We start from the raw sequence: 20,770 nt of genomic DNA, 5'->3' as shown, positions 1-20,770 counted from the left end.
CATCACTTTTTAGATTGTTTCTACATCTAGGATAAGCTCATCCTAAGAGACACATCTACGTAGGTTAAAACTAGTTCATGAGTGAATCCTCTCATTACTAGGTAGTTCAATCTGTAACACATCTCAGATTTCTCTACACCTTATCACATCAAATCTTATCAAAACAAGCAAGCAAATTCGAAGAAGGAATTTTGGTTACATCTACCTTAAAAGTGTTAGAGATCTACATACCACATAATTCACCAACCATCAATCTCTCATTTCAAACTCATCATCATTTTCATGTAATTTCAACAAAGACTCATAAACAAAATGGCCCAAACCTAATCACAATCACGGCAACGAGAAATAGAAATAGAAGAGGAAGAAGAGGAAAATCTCAATGAATTCCAAGAAGAACTTGGAGGAAATGCAAACGACGAAAACCCAAGTACTCCTACTCCTGCAACAATAGAAAGGGCTCAGTATAACCCTCTTTTTAACAGATTGTTTGACGAAATACTCAGGAGCAATGCAGATGCTCACTTCTTAAAACTCGCTCAAGAAGGAGCCAAACTCCCCTCAGACTTTGATCTTGCCCAATTAAGACAAGCATCAGAAAGACAAAGTCGCCATGAGGAGGAAAGGCGTAGAGATCCCATCAGATATAACATCCCTCGAGGTAACCCACCACCTCCTCCTCCAAATGAAATGGAGATGTTGCGGCAACAAGTCAAGAATCTCGCCCAACAACTTCATAGTGGTGTCAAGATTAACCAATTCTCACTCAATGACATCTATCCCTATCCTTTTGATAGGAATCTTTATATGCCACCCTTTCCACGCGGGTTCGAAACACCCAAATTTGAAAAATCTAGAGGAAAGGGAGATCCCCATGATCATGTCCGAGAATTTCATTCTGCTTGTCTTGAAGTGGCTTATGAGGACACATACCTAATGCGCCTTTTTCCCCAAATCTTGGGAGGAACAACCACATCATGGTTTTCCCGACTACCAGGTGGCATTAGAACATTTGAGGAACTCATCCAGAAGTTCCTATCTCATTACTCTTATAACATTGAATGCGACATCACCATGGCTGATCTGTGCAACACCAAACAAAAACCAGGTGAACTATTCTCAGTATTCCTGCAACGATGGTGCCAAATGTCTAGCAGACGTTCTCTTCAGTTACCTGAACGAGAACTAGTGGAAATTTTCATTTCCAACTTAAACGAAGAAATGGAATTTCACCTGGATGTCAAAGATACAGACTCTTTTAACGATATGATCACCAAGGGTTTAAAATGTGAAAGGGCACTCATCAAGAAAGGACTCATCAAAATCTTTAATGAACCAAAAGATGGTCCTCGCCCGTGCTTCAATAGTGATAAACCGAAATTCTGGAACAAAAACAAGAATATCGTCAACGATGGAGTTGTGGATGCTCGAACTATCCAAAATGCACAACCTGTGGTTCGGTTTGCAGGAAAAAATCCTCCACCTCAGAATAACACAAATGTTCCTTCCAATCAAGGTCGCATCACATCTCATGATGAACCAAGACCTTGTCCACAAAAACAAAAATGCGCATATACTCCCTTAGGGGAACCCATTGAAACAGTGTTGCGACAACTCATTTCCCAGAATTTGATCACTCTACCTAAGCTATCCAACTATGAGCCTCAGGTCAAACCGGCATGGTGGAGAGATACTGAACATTGTGAATTCCATGAAGGAAGAGGACACAAGACAAGTAATTGTCACCGATTGAAAGATCTCATTCAGGATCTTATTGATCGAGGAGAAATTGAAATTGAAGGACATGACCCAAAAACAACCAATAATGATCATCAGATGTTCAAGAATCCACTTCCATCACAAGATCAAAGGGGTCCTTCCACTTCCCGGTGAGGCACTGATACCACTGATTATACGCAGGCTGTGTATAACTACACTGTAAATCACCTGTATGATGCCAGTGAACAAATTGCAACTATCACCTACAAAAATCCCACCTCAAATTGCAATGTTGTTACATGTCGTGGCAAGGTCACCCTCAAGGCAGCTCCACAAGGCACCACCTCCATCCCAAAGCAGTACAATCTTGTGGAACAATTAGACAAAACCCCTGCACTTATATCCATTCTAGAACTATTGCGCCTATCGCCATCTCATAAAACAATCTTGGATCAAGCACTCCAAGAGGCGTCAGTCCCTGCAAACCTGAAGATGGACCAATTTCAAGCCATGGTTGGAAATCTAAAGTCATCACCTTGTCTCACTTTTTCTGAAAGTGACAACTCTTCCTTCCAGCAACCTCATAATGCCTCGCTACACATTGAAGGATTTATCAACCAACATAGGATTAAGCGAGTCTTGATCGATAATGGAGCAGGCCTGAACATTTGCACATTACAGTTGGTCATAGCATTGGGATATGCAATAGAATTAGTGGATCCTCGCAAGAAGATCACAATCAAAGCCTATGATGATGCAGAGCGTTCATCCAAAGGAGCTGTGGTACTACCAATCCGAGTGGGCCCCGTGGTAAAGCACATCATCTGTCAGGTTCTCGACCTTCCTCTGCCATATAATCTATTATTAGGGAGACCTTGGATACATGCCATGCAAGCTGTTCCATCTACCTACCATCAATGTATCAAGTTCCCACATAACGGTATAGAGATCACAATCCTGGGTGATGCAAATCCCTTTGCATTTTTGCCATAATATCAGCCATCAACCAAAAATTACTGTTCCTAATAATAGGGAAGCCATTTCCTCCACATCATATGTAAGTCCCACCTCTCTTGCCAGTTCGAACACCCCTATACCCAAGCAAGAAAAGCTTAAAATGAAAGTAGCAGAGGAAGGTCCTGGAGAATACAACTTGAGTCAGCTCTTTTGTGTGGGACAAATGCCCACTTCTCCTAGAACACATGGTAAGCCATAGCAGTTACTCCAGCAACCACTAATCATACCAACATGTGCCTTGACGCCATTCATCCTTGGAAAGAACCACGAGGAAGAGACACAAGATGAGGACCTAGCGGACTGGATCTATAAAGATCCCATCACCACTGATAAACCGCGAGTTACACTTCCTACAGAACAGTATGGCAAAGGCCTCCTCATTATGCAAAGAATGGGATATGATGGTCAAAGTGCTTTGGGATACTGCAAACAAGGATGACATGAACCTCTGCTACCAGAATTCAAGCCCAAAGGTAATACAGGCCTAGGCTTTGAAAAAGAGATCCTTCCTAAACTAAAATTCAAAGGAAAACCTAGCAAACCATTTTGCCCACCTACTGCAAAGAGGACACATTTCATAATCAAAGCACCATCAAGCACTATCCCCACTGCCCCATCGAGGCTCACAACCCCACCGCAACCGTCATCAATATCATTCATCCCACCAAACGAACCAGTAATCCCATCAGCAACACCATTTGTAGAAACAACTGTATGGAAACCTACAGCAACATCTATGGCACGAGCCATTCCAACAAAAGCCACTAAATCAACACTGCCGATACTTCCAGTAACAAATCCTTTAATCCCCATCATAGTTCTTGCAGCACCGATCACTACAAAGATACATAAACCAATCACACTTGCCATGTTTAACTCCAAAGACATCCCAGTATGGTATAGCAATCGGATGCTGGAGAGTGATTCAGAGACCGACTCACATGAGTGGGAATTTGATTCTGTACAACTTAACACTTTAGATGAGGAAGACACATCACCACCTCCGCCACGCAAAGACATCCTTGTTTATGGAGAAGCACAGATAAAGACCACTTGGGTACCTGAGCTGGAAACATCTTCCACAGACCCTATGTCTCATCCTACGCCTGATTCTGACAAGGAGAGTACCATTAACAACCTTCACCATAACGTCTTAACCCTCACCGATACATCTCCCGCACTTAACCTAATCGATGAAGTAATGCCCATTATCCACCCTGAACTCATCGAATGGAACCAATCAAATCCTCCATGTCTTGACCTCTTCCAAAACGATGAGGCTATCATTGACTTTTTGGAATTATGGGATAATCTACCAAGCAGGGATCACAAAGCTGGATTCGCCATTGAAATTAATAGCGCAGCATACTTCGGGGCGGATGCCAAACCTTTCAGCTGCAAAAATATAACAATGAAACATGGATCTTCCAGTGAAAACCACACTGTGGCATTGTTTGATCCCACAAAAGTAAAAAGAAAGAGCGTATCCAACGGTGAAAACCTCTTTGAGGCACCTGAGGATGAAGGGTTTGACATTCTCCTTGCTAATGCACAACAAGAATGATCCACGATTCTTATCGAGGAAACCAATGAATACAATGTGGGGACTCCTGAAAATCCTCATATCATACATCTGGCATCTCTTCTCACTCCAGAGGAACAGCGTAAATTTATAGAGTTCTTCCAGAAGCGTCAGATCAACTTCGCATGGTCATATGCCGACATGCCTGGGCTTGATCCTGATTTAGTCATGCATCACCTCACCGTAGCAGAACGAGCCAAACCTGTCAAGCAGAAGCTTCGTAAGATGCATCCCCAGATTGCAGTGCTAGTCAAAACAGAACTCAAGAAACTCCTAGATGTTGGTTTCATTAGGCCAATTGATTATGCAGAATGGATCTCCAACATTGTGCCTGTCGGCAAACCAAAAGGGGGCATCCGCATTTGTACTGACTTCAGAGATCTGAATAAGGCATGTCTTAAGGATGACTTTCCCCTACCAAATATCGACATCATAGTGGATCTAACAGCAGGACATGCGATGCTTTCACTCATGGATGGCTTTTCCGGCTACAATCAGATAAAGATCGCACCCGAAGATCAACATAAGACAGCCTTCACATGTCCATGGGGCACATACTGCTGGAATGTAATGCCTTTTGGTCTAAAGAATGCAGGAGCGACCTATCAAAGAGCAATGACCACCATCTTCCATGACATGATGCATACTATGATGGAAGATTATGTGGATGACTTACTAGCAAAATCACTTACTAGAGAAGGACATCTCCACATCTTAGATCAAATCTTTGATAGACTGGAACAATATCATGTTCGACTCAACCCAAAGAAATGTGTCTTTGGAGTGACCTCCGGGAAGCTTCTAGGATACATTGTCTCAAGCAAAGGCATTGAGGTCGATCCAGCAAAGGTTAAGGCAATAATGGACATGCCACCTCCAAAGAATATCAGTCAGCTAAGGACATTACAAGGGCGGCTTCAATCCATCCGAAGATTCATTGCACAATTGGCTGATAAGTGTCACCCATTCACACACTTGCTACACAAGAACATCCGCTTTCAGTGGGATGCCAGATGCCAACAAGCATTTCAGACGCTTAAAGACTATCTCATGAATCCACCATTGTTGATGCCACCAGATCCAAGTAGACCGTTGTTACTTTATATCTCAGCGACAAGTACAGCATTAGGTGTATTATTGGCACAACATAATGCAAAAGGCAAAGAGTGTGTTGTTTACTACATCTCTCGCACACTGGTTGGCTATGAACTCAATTACACACCTATTGAGCGAGCTTGCCTAGCAGTAATCTTAGCAGCCACTAAATTGCGACACTATCTGTTGACACACAAGGTACAACTCATCGCAAAGATTGATCCACTCAAGTATTTACTCAGTAAAGCAGCATTGACAGGTCGCTTGGCCAAATGGGTAATGATTCTAAGTGAATTTGACATCGAGTATGTGGACCGTAAAGCTATCAAAGGGCAAGTCATTGTAGATCAGTTGGTCAATGCACCACTCATAGGCAATCATCCCCTCATTTCCAATTTTCTAGATGAAGAGATATTCATGCTCACAGAAGTACAACCATGGAAACTATATTTTGATGGTTCATACACCAGGCACGGCTCAAGGGCAGGCATTCTGTTTATCACACCTAAAGGTGATAGCATCCCGAAGTCTTATAGGCTCACATTTCCATGCACAAACAACATAGCAGAGTATGAGGCCTTGATCACAGGACTCAGGTTAGCCATACAATAGAAATTACAAGAACTACAAGTATATGGCGATTCCCAACTAGTCATTCGACAAGCAACAGATGAATATCAGACCAAAGATGATAAACTCATGCCATATAAGCAAATGGTGGACACTCTAAAGACATCATTTACTACTATCACTTTTGAGCAGATACCAAGAGATCAGAATCGAGCTGCTGACGCCATGGCTACCATCGCATCTCTACTAGATCTTCCACAAAATTCAACAGGCTACAAGTTCTTGGTAGAACAGCTTTGGATCCCTGCTTATGATATCCCCGAATCTGAAATGATATGTCACCTTGTTGGTTCCGAATCCCCATGGTACGGTGAGTTCTACACCTATCTCCGCGATCATACCCTTCCTCCCAACCAATCAAATAACCAACGAAAAACCTTCATTCGCCAAACTGCTCGATATACCATTATTGCCGAAACCCTATACCGACGTAGTCTTGATGGTACTCTCCTTCGATGTTTGGAACATGATGAGATAACAAAGGTTTTGGAAGAGGTACATGAAGGAATTTGCGGGACTCACTCAAGTGGTCCATCACTAGCCAAGAAGATCATGCGAGCTGGATACTATTGGCCATCTATCGAAAAGGATTCCTACTACTTTGTCACGAAATGCAAGAAATGTCGAGTTCACGGTGACCTGATACATGCACCAGCAGAGGAACTACAACCAATCACAACACCATGGCCTTTTTGTCAATGGGGCCTTGACCTTGTGGGTAAGATTCATCCATCTTCATCCAATGGCCATAAATTCATTATTACCGCCACCGAATATTTCACAAAGTGGATCGAAGTTGTTCCACTTACCCAAGTCACTGGCAAGCAGATCGCCTCATTCATCCTCAACTACATCATCTGCCGGTATGGTGTGCCCATGTCCATTGGCACAGATAACGGTCTTCCTTTCAAAAATCAGGATGTCCGTGAACTTTGTGAGAAATTTCATATCCAACACCGCTTTTCCACTCCCTATTACCCACAAGGCAATGGTCAGGCCGAAGCATCCAATAAAAACATATTGAGAATCCTAAAGAAGACAGTCAATGATGTGCGTCGTGATTGGCATGTTCAATTGAATCCAGCATTATGGGCATATCGAACTAGCATTCGAACCCCTACAGGTGCAACTCCTTATTCATTGGTCTATGGTGCAGAAGCTATCTTTCCTATTGAGGTTGAGATACCATCATTACGAGTTTCCTTGCATAATCTCATTGATGATGAAGCATACAGAGTCTCACATCTTCAGGACTTGGAGTTACTAGATGAGAAGCGACAAGCTACATACAATCACCTCAAAGCCTATCAGCAGCGCATGAGTAGAAGCTACAATCACCGAGTTAGATCTCGTACATTTGAGGTAGGTGATCTTGTTCTTCGAGAGAATCCTCGCAACCAACCAAACAGAGAACATCAAGGCAAGTTTGAATCAAATTGGCTCGGCCCATATGTTGTCACTGCTGTGTTCGGGTCCGTGGCATATCAGTTGGCTACATCAGACGAAGAACCATTCGTAGATCCAATCAATAGCATGCACCTCAAATGGTTTTATACCTAAGCTGTACAGAGCATCAGGCTCCCCTGCATATCAGAAAATACCAAAAACATTCAAAAAAATGTCCTAAAGAAAATACCAAAAACATTCAGAAAAATGTCCTAAAGAAAATACAAAAACATTCAAAAAAGTAAAGAAAAATCATGCATCCCAACGGTGAACAACCACTCCAGTGGCACCTTGGGTAAGTACGATGGCGAAAACCTGGCAAACAGGCGCCACTCGTAAAGGCAATGGCTCCAGTATCTTTCAGGCTCGTTGCGATCACATTCATACATACACACATCCATCCATCTAACCATGGCTTGTTATTTGATCTGTAATCCAAGAAAGTACTTCATGCATCTGGCATCCCGCTTTTTCATAAATCATGTCCAACTTGGGGCAATACCCTTACAATCTAGATGATGGAAGTGGATTCTACATTACTGGTGATTCATTGGCAAAAACATTCAAAAATGTCTCGCAAAATACAAAAACATTCAAAAATGTCTCGCAAAATACAAAAACATTCAAAAATGTCTCACAAAATACAAAAACATTCAAAAATGTCTCGCAAAATCCAAAAACATTCAAAAATGACTCACAAAATCCAAAAACATTCAAAAACTATTACACAAAATCCAAAAACATCAAAAAACCCATCGAAAATCACACAAAAACATGGCAACACCTTGTACAAATTCATTCAAGCAGATGCAAAACCAACATTAACACAGTACTCACACAATGACCATTTATCAATCGACCACACAATCCACATCCAACAAATCAGAAACTGTCTTCAACAAGGATGCATCCTTCCTTACCTAAACAAAGCAAAAGTGACGTTTTCTTTGACAAGAAAATTATGTTAAGCTATCAAATGCTTGGTTGATTCGTGAGTAATTCATTTGTTTATCTGTATCGGGATCTTTCAGCATTGTTTTGTATCGTTTGCGCATTATTTCCGATGAAGTTCTGGGGCATGTACTAATGGTGTCTACGTGGGAAGTTCACTAAGCTATGTGATCATAGGCAAAAACATAGTCATAGATCACTACGGCTTGCTGACTACAGCGTATACCTCGACCATATGAGCATGAACCATTACCAAGGATCCATATTCTTTTATTCTTTATGTATATACTATTTGTTTATAGGTACAATGCTCATTCTTTGGTTCCTCCTCATCCAATTTGGATAAAGGTTTTTATTTCTTAGTACGGTATGCACTTGTCTCAGGATATGATCAGCCTAAGATCAAGGAGGATGATCCAAGTCATGCATGAACGGAGATAATCCTTGTCTGTTCCGCAAGCAATACTCAGGTCAACTTGATCCATTATATCAAGTTGCTTGTATTAACTTGCTATATCAAATCCATGTAAGAAATACTCTAGTCATCTTGAATCATTATGTCAAGATGCTTGTATTCTCTTCCAACATTTTAAAGCTCAATGATGAAAATAGAGCACTATGGATCGTCATTCCATCTCATCTATTATATATACTACATTTCGTTGCATTCCAACCATCCATACATTCATAATAGCTGCATATCATGCATACATAGTCATAATAATGCATACTCTATTTTCCTCTTCTTCCATAGGAATGAGTCATAAGTCCTCCATATCTTCTATCTAACATCAAATCCCCCCTCACCCTCTCTATCTTGATCATCAACATCATCCTAATCCCTTCATCACTTCCCATCCTCACTCATCCACAAAATTAATCCAGTTACTCTGTCTACATAGATACATCGACTCCCACACACCTAGACTATCAACAGATACTCTGATCACGTATCTTCGGGTCTCAACAGGTAATCGATTATGGTAATCCTAGACTACATCAGGCATTTATCATAATGACCTAGTCTCAACGGGGCTGCCATGATTCCCCACAACCATCCATCACACGCACATACTATCAATTGATCAACCAATCAAACACAATCCAACGGACAATTACATCAATTGTCTACGTCTCAACGAGTATTTTGCTTCATATACCTTGACTTCATCGGGCAATTACATCAATTGTCTAAGTCACATCAGGTCACTTTGATTCACTTACTCAGACTTTATCATGTCCAAGCGACCAACTGACATCAACTGTCATGCTTTGTCTTGACCGGGGCAATTAAACCGATTGCACCAGATTGTCCAACCAATTTTGATCAATTGTATAGCATCAATCCAAACCCCAAACTACATCTGCTATGTATCTCTTGCATGACCTCAGGGTACTCGCTGGCTTGTTGTTTCTTCATATTCACTACATTTTCTCCCATTCTTTCATCATTAGTTCTAATTTCTTCTATTCTACATCCCCTCCACTTTTCATTCTTTTTCAAGAGATCGCCCGATTTTTCAAAAAAAATAAAAAAATTCGGCCCATCTCTCGAGGGGGCATACCACCCATTAAATTTACATTTTATGGGGCATTTCTTCACACCTATTTTTCTTTCTTTGAAACGACGCGATAAACTGCACCGTCTCAAAGAGGGGCAAATGTAGTCACATAAATCTTTCCACTTAATTAAATGAATACTTAGTATTTATTTGATTATTTAACCATCAATTAATAATTAATTAAATTAATATTTAATTAATTCATCTTAACCCTCTTCTCCTATTAATTAAATAAATTATTCAATTTATTTGATTTAATTCACTTAACCAAATTCATACCATTAATTAAATAAATAAATCATATTTGTTTAATTAAATCTTCTCTCACATTTAAATAAATTAATATTTATTTAAATCCCCCAAAATCCCACCTCTCACATTTAAATAAATTAATATTTATTTAAATCCCCCAAAATCCCACCTCTCACATTTAAATAAATAAATCATTTATTTAAATCACCTTTATCCTCCACCCACTTGTATTTTCCTACAAAAGCAAGTTGCACAACTATTTTAAATAAATTATTTATTTAAAATCCTATTTATCCTCACCCACTTGAAACCTTTAATGGTTTCCCTTAAAGTATTCAAACTTGATGGCTTTAAAGTCTTCAAACTTGATGGCTTTAAAGTCTTCAAACTTGATGGCTTCCTTCTATAGTCTTCTTAAGACTTTAATGGTTTTCCTTAAAGTCTTCAAGCCTTTAATGGTTCCCCTCAAAGTCTTCAAGCATTTTAATGCTTTATCTTCCTTTTTCTCATTTAAATAAATTAATATTTATTTGAATATTTATCCAAATACAACTTGAACACATTTATTGAAATAAATGAATTTTTATTTTAATAAAATCCTATTTTCCCTCACCCACCAAATCCACTTGCAAAATCTAATCCCCTTCTAGATTCTTCTAACCCCTTCCTAATTAACTTAATCCATCCCCTAATTATTGTCACATTCCTAAGCAAAATGGAGTCACTTCTCAAAGCCTAAAAGTCTTTGATAACCATTAAAGGCTTTCAACCTTCAACCACTAAATGTCTCAAAGTCTTGGATAACCTTTGAAAGCTTCCAGCCTTCAACCACTAAATGCCTCAAAGTCTTTGATAACCATTGAAGGCTTTCAACCTTCAACCACTTAATCCCCAAAGTCTCCAATAACCATTAATGGTTACCTCAAACCCTCCCACATGGTTAAAACATTTGTTTTGACTCAACCTCTACCCAACCCAAGGGTCTCATCAAGCCTTTAATGCTTTGACCATGATTATCTCTTAATCATTTGCACAAAGGTTTATCCTTGCATTAACTCCTAATCCAGTGGGTAATCCTAATTTAGGCTTGACCCTTACCTTCTAGATAACCATGAGGTCTCCTCAGGCATTTAATGCCTCCAACCTCTTCTCTCAACCCAATCTTATGTTGACACTTGTCACCATTTCATTGGTGCAAATTGTGCACATGGATCCCCAACTTTCAAGCTTGACCCTTGATTAAACCTTTCAATCCTGGCCATCCATTGCTCCATTTTTCCTATAAATAGAGTCCATTCCTTCATAATCCAGATCCTGAAAACTTGTATGCATTTAGGCTATAGACATTTTTAGAGAGCATTTACCATAGCATAACTAAAATCTTGTCTTTTTGGTAAAATCAATCATTTTAGCATCAATAGCCTAGTATTTAGCTTTTCATTTCATATTTGAAGCTTAATATTAAATCTCAATTCTCCATAAGCATCCATAGTGCAAAAAGCTGCTGAGAGCTACACTCATTTGGGACTTGGAGAGGAGAGGAACAAGGGAGGAGCAACTATGAGCATCTTGATTAGCTATTTTATTCTATGTTTATATGCTTTCTATTTCATGCTTAATATCTCTCTTGATATGCCTGTTTAGGATAATCTTTTGTTGCTAACACTAACGTTTGTTTCTTGTGCTCTTGTGCGTGTTGCCATCAAACAGATTTTCTAATCCTTTTTGCAGAGCATCATTTGGTGAACCCGACGTGAATCCAAACACCAAAAAGATCAACTTGTTTTCAACCAATAACATGTTTGAATGTTGAAAATGTCACACAGGTTGCACTTTTGACACTGTTTTTGGTGAGTTTGACATTATATTGGCGCTATTCACCCTGTTTCAGTGCTTTTTCTTTCTGTGTCTTTCCCTTTCTTTTAGTGTGTTTGTGTTAAATAGTGCCTCCGTTTAAACACAGACTAGCGCTATTGTAACAAAACGTTGTACAAATCACCTTGTACAAAAAAAAAAAAAAAAAACCAAAAAAAAAATAAAAAATTAGGCTTGTAGAAGCCCACCAAATAGGTCGATTTTACTAACTATTTTTCTCTTTTGTGCAGATTTAAATTAGATTAAAAAGTAGATTTATATTTTTTTACTAGTTTTTTGAAGTTGGTTTTAAAAATGAATTCACTTTTTATTTTTGTTTAAAATTAACTTCACATTTCAACTTTGGGCTTTTCAAAAAAAGAATCACACATTTGTTTGGGGCTCTTAAAAAGAATTTCATTGTTCCAAGGTAAAAAGAACCACAAACTTATACAAAAACAACTTTATTTTTTTTGCAAGTTAGGAAACAAACTTCGTTTTGGTGCTTAAAATAAACAAGGCAAATTTTATTTCTTGCATCAAGATAAAACTCACAATCCACACTTCCATTTTTGGTGCAAATAAAATTCACAATCAACTTGTCTCATTTTTAAAGCAATTTTACTTCATGCAAACGTATTTTTCATTAAGTTGACCAGGATTTTCAAATTCTAGTTTACTCAAACAATTGCCTTTGAAAATTAAAAAGAACACCATGATTGTTGGAGCAACATCTCCAAATAGTTAGATCACATTGCAATGATAGATTAAAAAGAACAAGTGTTTTTCGTGCTTGGCACACTTGTGCAAAGAGTTGGTCGAGTGGTCCTACTTCTAACACACACTATCCTCTCCCTTGGCTTTCGTGGTCCTAGGTGCAAGAGAAAAGTGTTAGTAACACTCAAAATTTTATCTTTTTAAGAGAGGCCTGCCAAGAGACACATCACTCTTGGGAACGACCTCAAGCGGTAAATCCTTGGAGCCGCTATAGAAATCAGGTGTGAGCGAAAGCTGTAGCCTTGGGTATAGCTGTTCCTACAGTGTAATTGGCCGAAAGGACAAATGGGCCCCATCACCAGTTACAAGGCTCTTAAGTGAATCACTGCAGAATGAACTTATGTCCAAAAACATCGAACATGACTAAACACCTTTAAATAGTATCCCACCCGTTCTATTGATTGAGGAAAATTTGAGATATAATTTAGTGCAAGAGCATAGATGGTTTTGCTCCCAAGATACTCACCATACATATTTCCTTGAGTAGAAACATAGCTTTTTGAAAAGTCACTTGTGGCTTGATAAAAGTGGTGACTCCCCCATCATAGGGATCATCTATTTGTTATGCTCATGCAAGACTTAGTATATCACATCCTTACCTGCCAAGGCGGGATTCATAAGGTATGTAGTACCAAAGTCGAAGAAATATCAAGATGTGAGCTAAATTTATCACAACTGGCCATTTGACCTTAGGGATAAAAAGTGTTTGAAGTGTGTTCGTTTTAAAGACCAAGTGCAAATTGAGCCGACTTTAGGCTTTGAAAATACACTTTAAAATACATCTAAAGGAAGGGTCAAAAACAAGTCCAAGGATTGGGTTGATCTAGACCCATACTCATTTGTGCCTTTTAAAGGCTACATTCTTGTGTTTGTGTGCTTGCTTTGTTTTCTTGTCAAAGAAAAATCAGAAAATCAATCCCAAAAACAAAGTATTCATCCAACATTTCTCAAAAACAATCAAAAACATCAAAAACAAGGTACAAACAACAAAGAGTCAAAATTTTATGACCATTCTTCACATCTTGCGAAAGAAGAAGTGTCATCAGAATATCAACTTGAAAAGAAGACCATTAAGCTCAAAGGCTTTGATCAAACGAAGGAAATTCTTCTATCTCAATAGACAAATTTTTGTCTCACATAGAGTCTTTCTACATCGCATGCGTCTATACCTTCAAGGTAAAACAAATGAGTTTGATTCAGAATCATTGAACCGCAGAGCTTTTATGCAATATAGAGCTCTGAGTTATCACAAAATTCAAGGAGGAAGGATTAATCCCAACTTCTTCCCAAACATCTGTATCATATACAACACAGCTCGAGAAATACCACCAACACCTGAAAGGGAAGAGGTAGAGTTTGTCCCATTTGTAACACAAAGTTTTTATTGAAATTGAAAACATTTTCATCCATCATCTCACTCATACATAATCATTCCATCATCAATCCATCCCAACTCTCAAAACATTAAGAGGTTCTTGTCCCAAGATTTCCTTTTTAGATATTGCTTGAAATCAAACACATCACATCACTTTTTAGATTGTTTCTACATCTAGGATAAGCTCATCCTAAGAGACACATCTACGTAGGTTAAAACTAGTTCATGAGTGAATCCTCTCATTACTAGGTAGTTCAATCTGTAACACATCTCAGATTTCTCTACACCTTATCACATCAAATCTTATCAAAACAAGCAAGCAAATTTGAAGAAGGAATTTTGGTTACATCTACCTTAAAAGTGTTAGAGATCTACATACCACATAATTCACCAACCATCAATCTCTCATTTCAAACTCATCATCATTTTCATGTAATTTCAACAAAGACTCATAAACAAAATGGCCCAAACCTAATCACAATCACGGCAACGAGAAATAGAAATAGAAGAGGAAGAAGAGGAAAATCTCAATGAATTCCAAGAAGAACTTGGAGGAAATGCAAACGACGAAAACCCAAGTACTCCTACTCCTGCAACAATAGAAAGGGCTCAGTATAACCCTCTTTTTAACAGATTGTTTGACGAAATACTCAGGAGCAATGCAGATGCTCACTTCTTAAAACTCGCTCAAGAAGGAGCCAAACTCCCCTCAGACTTTGATCTTGCCCAATTAAGACAAGCATCAGAAAGACAAAGTCGCCATGAGGAGGAAAGGCGTAGAGATCCCATCAGATATAACATCCCTCGAGGTAACCCACCACCTCCTCCTCCAAATGAAATGGAGATGTTGCGGCAACAAGTCAAGAATCTCGCCCAACAACTTCATAGTGGTGTCAAGATTAACCAATTCTCACTCAATGACATCTATCCCTATCCTTTTGATAGGAATCTTTATATGCCACCCTTTCCACGCGGGTTCGAAACACCCAAATTTGAAAAATCTAGAGGAAAGGGGGATCCCCATGATCATGTCCGAGAATTTCATTCTGCTTGTCTTGAAGTGGCTTATGAGGACACATACCTAATGCGCCTTTTTCCCCAAATCTTGGGAGGAACAACCACATCATGGTTTTCCCGACTACCAGGTGGCATTAGAACATTTGAGGAACTCATCCAGAAGTTCCTATCTCATTACTCTTATAACATTGAATGCGACATCACCATGGCTGATCTGTGCAACACCAAACAAAAACCAGGTGAACTATTCTCAGTATTCCTGCAACGATGGTGCCAAATGTCTAGCAGACGTTCTCTTCAGTTACCTGAACGAGAACTAGTGGAAATTTTCATTTCCAACTTAAACGAAGAAATGGAATTTCACCTGGATGTCAAAGATACAGACTCTTTTAACGATATGATCACCAAGGGTTTAAAATGTGAAAGGGCACTCATCAAGAAAGGACTCATCAAAATTTTTAATGAACCAAAAGATGGTCCTCGCCCGTGCTTCAATAGTGATAAACCGAAATTCTGGAACAAAAACAAGAATATCGTCAACGATGGAGTTGTGGATGCTCGAACTATCCAAAATGCACAACCTGTGGTTCGGTTTGCAGGAAAAAATCCTCCACCTCAGAATAACACAAATGTTCCTTCCAATCAAGGTCGCATCACATCTCATGATGAACCAAGACCTTGTCCACAAAAACAAAAATGCGCATATACTCCCTTAGGGGAACCCATTGAAACAGTGTTGCGACAACTCATTTCCCAGAATTTGATCACTCTACCTAAGCTATCCAACTATGAACCTCAGGTCAAACCGGCATGGTGGAGAGATACTGAACATTGTGAATTCCATAAGGAAGAGGACACAAGACAAGTAATTGTCACCGATTGAAAGATCTCATTCAGGATCTTATTGATCGAGGAGAAATTGAAATTGAAGGACATGACCCAAAAACAACCAATAATGATCATCAGATGTTCAAGAATCCACTTCCATCACAAGATCAAAGGGGTCCTTCCACTTCCCGGTGAGGCACTGATACCACTGATTATACGCAGGCTGTGTATAACTACACTGTAAATCACCTGTATGATGCCAGTGAACAAATTGCAACTATCACCTACAAAAATCCCACCTCAAATTGCAATGTTGTTACATGTCGTGGCAAGGTCACCCTCAAGGTAGCTCCACAAGGCACCACCTCCATCCCAAAGCAGTACAATCTTGTGGAACAATTAGACAAAACCCCTGCACTTATATCCATTCTAGAACTATTGCGCCTATCGCCATCTCATAAAACAATCTTGGATCAAGCACTCCAAGAGGCGTCAGTCCCTGCAAACCTGAAGATGGACCAATTTCAAGCCATGGTTGGAAATCTAAAGTCATCACCTTGTCTCACTTTTTCTGAAAGTGACAACTCTTCCTTCCAGCAACCTCATAATGCCTCGCTACACATTGAAGGATTTATCAACCAACATAGGATTAAGCGAGTCTTGATCGATAATGGAGCAGGCCTGAACATTTGCACATTACAGTTGGTCATAGCATTGGGATATGCAATAGAATTAGTGGATCCTCGCAAGAAGATCACAATCAAAGCCTATGATGATGCAGAGCGTTCATCCAAAGGAGCTGTGGTACTACCAATCCGAGTGGGCCCCGTGGTAAAGCACATCATCTGTCAGGTTCTCGACCTTCCTCTGCCATATAATCTATTATTAGGGAGACCTTGGATACATGCCATGCAAGCTGTTCCATCTACCTACCATCAATGTATCAAGTTCCCACATAACGGTATAGAGATCACAATCCTGGGTGATGCAAATCCCTTTGCATTTTTGCCATAATATCAGCCATCAACCAGAAATTACTGTTCCTAATAATAGGGAAGCCATTTCCTCCACATCATATGTAAGTCCCACCTCTCTTGCCAGTTCGAACACCCCTATACCCAAGCAAGAAAAGCTTAAAATGAAAGTAGCAGAGGAAGGTCCTGGAGAATACAACTTGAGTCAGCTCTTTTGTGTGGGACAAATGCCCACTTCTCCTAGAACACATGGTAAGCCATAGCAGTTACTCCAGCAACCACTAATCATACCAACATGTGCCTTGACGCCATTCATCCTTGGAAAGAGCCAAGAGGAAGAGACACAAGATGAGGACCTAGCGGACTGGATCTATAAAGATCCCATCACCACTGATAAACCGCGAGTTACACTTCCTACAGAACAGTATGGCAAAGGCCTCCTCATTATGCAAAGAATGGGATATGATGGTCAAAGTGCTTTGGGATACTGCAAACAAGGATGACATGAACCTCTGCTACCAGAATTCAAGCCCAAAGGTAATACAGGCCTAGGCTTTGAAAAAGAGATCCTTCCTAAACTAAAATTCAAAGGAAAACCTAGCAAACCATTTTGCCCACCTACTGCAAAGAGGACACATTTCATAATCAAAGCACCATCAAGCACTATCCCCACTGCCCCATCGAGGCTCACAACCCCACCGCAACCGTCATCAATATCATTCATCCCACCAAACGAACCAGTAATCCCATCAGCAACACCATTTGTAGAAACAACTGTATGGAAACCTACAGCAACATCTATGGCACGAGCCATTCCAACAAAAGCCACTAAATCAACACTGCCGATACTTCCAGTAACAAATCCTTTAATCCCCATCATAGTTCTTGCAGCACCGATCACTACAAAGATACATAAACCAATCACACTTGCCATGTTTAACTCCAAAGACATCCCAGTATGGTATAGCAATCGGATGCTGGAGAGTGATTCAGAGACCGACTCACATGAGTGGGAATTTGATTCTGTACAACTTAACACTTTAGATGAGGAAGACACATCACCACCTCCGCCACGCAAAGACATCCTTGTTTACGGAGAAGCACAGATAAAGACCACTTGGGTACCTGAGCTGGAAACATCTTCCACAGACCCTATGTCTCATCCTACGCCTGATTCTGACAAGGAGAGTACCATTAACAACCTTCACCATAACGTCTTAACCCTCACCGATACATCTCCCGCACTTAACCTAATCGATGAAGTAATGCCCATTATCCACCCTGAACTCATCGAATGGAACCAATCAAATCCTCCATGTCTTGACCTCTTCCAAAACGATGAGGCTATCATTGACTTTTTGGAATTATGGGATAATCTACCAAGCAGGGATCACAAAGCTGGATTCGCCATTGAAATTAATAGCGCAGCATACTTCGGGGCGGATGCCAAACCTTTCAGCTGCAAAAATATAACAATGAAACATGGATCTTCCAGTGAAAACCACACTGTGGCATTGTTTGATCCCACAAAAGTAAAAAGAAAGAGCGTATCCAACGGTGAAAACCTCTTTGAGGCACCTGAGGATGAAGGGTTTGACATTCTCCTTGCTAATGTACAACAGGAATGATCCACGATTCTTATCGAGGAAACCAATGAATACAATGTGGGGACTCCTGAAAATCCTCATATCATACATCTGGCATCTCTTCTCACTCCAGAGGAACAGCGTAAATTTATAGAGTTCTTCCAGAAGCGTCAGATCAACTTCGCATGGTCATATGCCGACATGCCTGGGCTTGATCCTGATTTAGTCATGCATCACCTCACCGTAGCAGAACGAGCCAAACCTGTCAAGCAGAAGCTTCGTAAGATGCATCCCCAGATTGCAGTGCTAGTCAAAACAGAACTCAAGAAACTCCTAGATGTTGGTTTCATTAGGCCAATTGATTATGCAGAATGGATCTCCAACATTGTGCCTGTCGGCAAACCAAAAGGGGGCATCCGCATTTGTACTGACTTCAGAGATCTGAATAAGGCATGTCTTAAGGATGACTTTCCCCTACCAAATATCGACATCATAGTGGATCTAACAGCAGGACATGCGATGCTTTCACTCATGGATGGCTTTTCCGGCTACAATCAGATAAAGATCGCACCCGAAGATCAACATAAGACAGCCTTCACATGTCCATGGGGCACATACTGCTGGAATGTAATGCCTTTTGGTCTAAAGAATGCAGGAGCGACCTATCAAAGAGCAATGACCACCATCTTCCATGACATGATGCATACTATGATGGAAGATTATGTGGATGACTTACTAGCAAAATCACTTACTAGAGAAGGACATCTCCACATCTTAGATCAAATCTTTCATAGATTGGAACAATATCATGTTCGACTCAACCCAAAGAAATGTGTCTTTGGAGTGACCTCCGGGAAGCTTCTAGGATACATTGTCTCAAGCAAAGGCATTGAGGTCGATCCAGCAAAGGTTAAGGCAATAATGGACATGCCACCTCCAAAGAATATCAGTCAGCTAAGGACATTACAAGGGTGGCTTCAATCCATCCGAAGATTCATTGCACAATTGGCTGATAAGTGTCACCCATTCACACACTTGCTACACAAGAACATCCGCTTTCAGTGGGATGCCAGATGCCAACAAGCATTTCAGACGCTTAAAGACTATCTCATGAATCCACCATTGTTGATGCCACCAGATCCAAGTAGACCGTTGTTACTTTATATCTCAGCGACAAGTACAGCATTAGGTGTATTATTGGCACAACATAATGCAAAAGGCAAAGAGTGTGTTGTTTACTACATCTCTCGCACACTGGTTGGCTATGAACTCAATTACACACCTATTGAGCGAGCTTGCCTAGCAGTAATCTTAGCAGCCACTAAATTGCGACACTATCTGTTGACACACAAGGTACAACTCATCGCAAAGATTGATCCACTCAAGTATTTACTCAGTAAAGCAGCATTGATAGGTCGCTTGGCCAAATGGGTAATGATTCTAAGTGAATTTGACATCGAGTATGTGGACCGTAAAGCTATCAAAGGGCAAGTCATTGTAGATCAGTTGGTCGATGCATCACTCATAGGCGATCATCCCCTCATTTCCAATTTTCTAGATGAAGAGATATTCATGCTCACAGAAGTACAACCATGGAAACTATATTTTGATGGTTCATACACCAGGCACGGCTCAAGGGCAGGCATTCTGTTTATCACACCTAAAGGTGATAGCATCCCGAAGTCTTACAGGCTCACATTTCCATGCACAAACAACATAGCAGAGTATGAGGCCTTGATCACAGGACTCAGGTTAGCCGTACAATGGAAATTACAAGAACTACAAGTATATGGCGATTCCCAACTAGTCATTCGACAAGCAACAGATGAATATCAGACCAAAGATGATAAACTCATGCCATATAAGCAAATGGTGGACACTCTAAAGACATCATTTACTACTATCACTTTTTAGCAGATACCAAGAGATCAGAATCGAGCTTTTGACGCCATGGCTACCATCGCATCTCTACTAGATCTTCCATAGAATTCAACACGCTACAAGTTCTTGGTAGAACAGCTTTGGATCCCTGCTTATGATATCCCCGAATCTGAAATGATATGTCGCCTTGTTGGTTCTGAATCCCCATGGTACGGTGAGTTCTA

This window comes from Cryptomeria japonica, chromosome 11 (genome assembly GCF_030272615.1).
Source record: "Cryptomeria japonica chromosome 11, Sugi_1.0, whole genome shotgun sequence".
NCBI classification, from domain to species: Eukaryota; Viridiplantae; Streptophyta; class Pinopsida; order Cupressales; family Cupressaceae; genus Cryptomeria; species Cryptomeria japonica.
The sequence above is the reverse complement of the archived record's forward strand: the minus strand, read 5'-3'. Positions refer to the sequence as shown.